Genomic DNA, 5,458 nt, shown 5'->3' with positions numbered 1-5,458 from the left:
TGGACAGTCAAATGAATGAGGACCTTTAGTCAAGTCAATGGACAATAACAGTGTTACGGATAACAGCAGATTCACAGTCATAAGAAATAGTGGAATCGCAGAGCATCATCGTAATGGTAACTATCGACCTGGAAGATTATCCATTTAATGTCAACCGCGATCTTAAATTTATTCAATGTTCACATTGATGAACATATTGTGCTTTGAAAATGACGACCCGAGAGACAAATAGACTGAGCGCGACTGCTATTGAAGGAAAGATATTTGGTGTTGTTAGGGGTAATTCTGGTGCAATGTAAGTATATTATATTGCTCCTGAATCAGTATGTTTAGTTACAAACTGATGTATTTTTCTTGGCTAAAAGTTTACCAAAAGATTGTACACTTAATCAATCAAACTGGGGCGAATTCTTTGCGGCGTGATTCGTGAATAGGATTGGATTCGCGTGTAACGAAATCGATACGGAACCCTTTTGAAAGTATACTTTTCGTGCAATTTGTCGAGTTGGAATAAAAAGAAATAAAATAAAGAGCAGCTGTAACCGAAGATGTTGGCACCGAATTCCTTGAACGCAGTTCTCTCGCCCTCTTTTCAAGGTGTTATCGACGTTCCTGCAAAACCGCCCTTAGTTAACATCGACCCTCTTTAGCCGGACGATACACACAAAAGAGCGATTACGTAAACCGAGGGGAAGGAAAAAAGCACGCAAATTCTAAATTTCGTTTTACTCCACAAAATTTTTCCTTCGTCGGATGTTACAATTTGCGTATAACCAATTTGCCAGTGCAGAATATTTAATTAAAACATGAAGTGAAAAGCGGACAATGCAATATACAATTCAAAATTGCACGCTGTTTTATGAAAATGAAATTCATGTTCTTCGCTCCAACCTGATTAGCATTAACAAACTTTTGCGTAATTAGTCAGTCGGTTTATACTACACGGAAAACAGAGCCCTTCCATTGGCCGTGCAAATGGATTGTTTATTTTTGATGATCGTCGCTGCAGCAATTTCCGAATCCAATTTGCAAGAGAGACAGATGACAACGAAGTTGAATAAATATTTGATTACGAAACTTGTGTGTTTGCACCCTTTTCACGGATCTATCGAGTGAAAACAAGTAAAGTTGCGAAACTCGGAAAATATGGAAGTGCCAGAAGTGAATGTCAGCGTGTAAACTTTGTTGGTTTGAGGTACGTTGAAGTTTACTTTTCGCCGAGGTGACGTGGCAAAGTTCGCCGACGATATTAAACGTTTATTTCGATGATCCGCATTGAAATGTTGCCTCGTTCTCTTGTATGCACGTGTGCGATGTGACTGAAGACCGAATGAAAGAAACGACTGGTTTCGCGTTACAAAGATGAGTATCTTCGTGGAAGATGATCGCATAATGCCTCGGAACGAAATGAACAACAAAAAAAACGAAGACGTCGTCCACTCTCCGCCGCACTGTGCACAGAGAACTTGGTTATGCAAACAAGCGGAAATTGAATCTTGTACGCGTTGCGTTGAAATTTAATATTATGAAGATCGCGACAGAGTTATTAGAATATAGATGAGATAAAGAAAAGGGAGATATTTTCCCTATTTAATACCGACGAGCTCGTAATATTTCGCTTGAAATTGGAAAACAACACACAAACTCAGATGTTGTTAAATTAGTAAGAAGACTTGTACTAAAGTACACAATTTGATGATGTTTACTGGATACAAAAGATGTAAACAACAAGTATGATGTAATAATATACAAACAAATTGCGAACTGCATTCCCTAATCAGACAACAAACTGGAAGAAAGAATTCCTCTTGATATTGACTGCAGACCCATTCGAAAATTATTAAGAGTTTGCTGTCAAACTGGCTTGTACAGACCAAATTTGTGGAATTAAAAACAATTTGGACTGCTCAAGCCAGTTTAACAACGAAATCGTAATGATTTTAAAATAGCTTTTGTATCTCCATTTCAATAGACTCTTGTTTTTATTGATGCCGAATACCAATTGGAAATTCCTGTTTTCCAAAGTAACAACAATTCTTTGTACCTCCACAATATTACCAATGCTTTGATTTTTTTAACTATCGCAGAAGAACGATACTTTCAATCTGGTGATCGGTTAACGAATTGTTCAAACTTTGATCAAATCGTATACGAAAACTTTTGCGAAAAAGGTTATATTCTGACAACAAACACATGTTTGGATAACGTACACTTTATAGACAGATCAACGTTACTTTTGAGAGCTAACGTCAGTGTTTATATGAAGCTCTTTTTCGATGATTAGCTAACGAACAATTCGGTTTTCGAACATCGTATTTTGAACGGTTAACCAATCACCCAGAGTATTAATTATTTTAATAATGTATATGTTACGGTAAAAGTACATAATCGGTAAATGTATGTTCAACTTACATTTACCCACTATTTCTGGGAAATGTGTACACTTAACCAATGGCGTCGGTAAATGTTCATATAGGAAAATAAAATATATAAGTTATGTCACGCCAAAAAAAAAACTAATCTCACAAACACAGAATTCTTTTCTTTTGAACCTAACACATAGTTCTTATTGCTATACAACAACTGTATCTCGTATTTATTATTTTCAATTTTTACCGATATCCGCAGGTAGATGTAAACATTTACAGGTAAAAGTAGATATACTCAAAATCGGTAAACGTATATATTTGCCGGAAAATGTATACATTTACCGATTGTGTACTTTTACCGTAACATATATAATAATTTGGTGTACTTTTATAAAGATAAAAACACTAGGGATTTTTCATGTAAATATTCAAATTAATTTCATTTTTTGAACATTAGTTAAAAATGATTATTTGTATTTTCTTGACGATTAAACTAAATTTAAATTTCACGTTGCAAAAGTTATTAAATGTAGAGATATATGATTTTTTTATATTAAAACCGTAAATTTTAACTATTATTTCGAAGATGAAAACTCTAACCGAATCCATTTAAAAAATTGTACGTAATTGTAATCGATTTTATTTAATTTTTGCATAAAAATAAAGAATTTGTAATAAGCATAATAGACGAAGGTCAATTAATCTTAATTTATAGTAATACATTACTTACAAGTATATGTGATGAGAAAAGAGAACAATTATTAATATTAATCCAAAAATAGAGGATTGTTATTTTATAATGCACAGATTTTCTATTAAAAGTGAAAAGCGAATTACAACAAAAAAATATATGTAAAAAGTTCTTTGTGGGAACAACTGGAACGGATATGAATAATTCTCTATGAAATGATATCAAATGCCATCTGGTGTATGTTTTGCATAATGAAACGGTGATCATATGCTTTCACTGATCCAAGCGATAATTGCAATTATTGTGTGATCATTAAACATTCATATAATGATAATAAATTGTTATTTATTACAGTTTTTTAAATAAAAGTAAGAATTACTTCTTTTTATCGAGTTGCTTTAGATTTAGATCAGTTATTATATAAAACATATATTTTGGAGACGTAATTTAAAAGATAGGATATTCACGTAATGATAATCTAATCACAATAATGTTATATTTTATTATAAAGTCAAATCAGATTAAAACTTTGTTTAAATAAATATAAGTATATTCGTTCTTAGATTAGATCAATAAATCTTAATTGTTTATTAAAGAGGGGAAAGATATTATAATAATTATAAGTTATTTGTTTGGGCGTTTAGACAATTTATTTTAACAATAATATTAAATTTGGTATATATATTTTAATAATAATACTTTCTTTTTCTTTAGTGTGAAACTTTATTGATTTTAGAAATACTAGATAGAATTTCTTTAACTTTTTATTGCGAATGTTTAGTGAATTTGCTTTTTGTGCCTAACAAGAACTGAAATTGTATCAATAAATCGAAATTAACCTTTTTCTGTTAAAGTTGCGATTGATATTCTAATAAACTTAATTATTATAATTTTCTTGTAAAATGTATTATCATTGCGCTTTGAGAAACCTATAAGTTTTTGGGAATGAAGTTGATTTTAGAAAGATGAGAGATGGACTTTGTGAAATCGGTAGTTCTGAATGATTATTGCAAAATCGAAAATTTGTAAGTAAATTTTAAGTAATTATTGAAAACTGAAAGCATGATTATTACACTTAATTAATAATAAAATATTATATAATAAAATAATGAAATACGAGCTGGTATTATATATTGAATATATTAAATCTAATAAAGTTGCTACAGATGTTCCAGTACTTTTTATAGTTTTGTTGATAAAAAGTGCTTTTGCTTTTATTTTTACATTGCTTTGAGATAGTTATAACTTTCCCGATTGAAATTGATTTTAGATATGGGAGTTGGAGGATGGGATTATACAAAGTTTGTTGTTAAATATAAAATTGAAGGATATGCGATAACACGCTTAGTTAATAATCATTAATAATGTAGAAAGAAAAGTTCATTTTCATATCATTTATTGTGAATTTGCTTGACTCCATTAAAGTTGCGAAAGATAATCCAGTTAACTGTTATAGTTCTGTTGACAAAGAAGTATTATTTTCTTCTGTTTTCACATTGTTTCTGTATATTTTTGCAAATAAAATTTATTTTAGAGAGATGTGAGATGATTGGTGAGATTTTGTGAATTGGGTTGTTATGGATTTGTATAATATTACGTAAGAACTAAAAATTTGATCAATTACCATTAGGAAAGATATTCCAGTGGTTTATTATAAATTTGTAGACTTTTATGTTGTTTTGGGATAGATATAAGTTTTTGTAAATAAACTTGATTTTGCAGATGCGAGTTGGAGGATAGGATTTTGCATAGTCGGTTGTTGGGATTTGAATGGGTAAAATGGAAGCTATTATGGTATAACATCAATTATCCATTGTCCATTAAAGTTGCGAAAGATATTCCAGTAGTTTGTTATAGTTTTGTTGACTTTTGCTTATCTTTTCACGTAGCTTTTGCATAGTTATAAGTTCTTGTAAATGAAATTGATTTTAGAGATGCGAAATTGAGGATGGAGCAATAGGATTTTTCATAGTAGGTTGTTGTGATTTGGATGGGTAAAATGGAAGCTATTATGGTATAACATTACGCAAGAACTAAAAATTTGATTAATTATCGATTGTCCATTAAAGTTGTTTATTATAATTTTGTTGACTTTTGCTTATCTTTTTCTCGTTATTTTGGGATAGTTATAACTTTTTTCTAAATTAAATTGATTTTAGAGATTCGAGATTGAGGATGGGATTTTGCACAGTCGGTTGTTCCGATTTGGATGGGTAAAGTGGAAGCTATTGAGGTGTAACATTATGCAAGAACTAAATATTGGATCAATTATCGATTGTCCATTAAAGTTTAGAAAGATATTCCAGTAGTTTTTTATAGTTTTGTTGACTTTTGCTTATCTTTTCACGTAGCTTTTGCATAGTTATAAGTTCTTGTAAATGAAATTGATTTTAGAGAT

General features: G+C 30.6%; 1 protein-coding gene across 2 annotated transcripts in view; it reads right to left on the bottom strand.

Annotated features, from left to right (window-relative positions):
* LOC108569620 (synapsin) overlaps positions 1 to 5,458 on the bottom strand; it is a 41,856-nt gene that overhangs the window by 34,620 nt on the left and 1,778 nt on the right. The window lies entirely within an intron of this gene.

This window comes from Nicrophorus vespilloides, unplaced genomic scaffold, assembly GCF_001412225.1.
Source record: "Nicrophorus vespilloides isolate i.1.1-1 unplaced genomic scaffold, Nicve_v1.0, whole genome shotgun sequence".
NCBI classification, from domain to species: domain Eukaryota; kingdom Metazoa; phylum Arthropoda; class Insecta; order Coleoptera; family Silphidae; genus Nicrophorus; species Nicrophorus vespilloides.
This window is presented reverse-complemented; position numbering and strand designations above follow the sequence as displayed.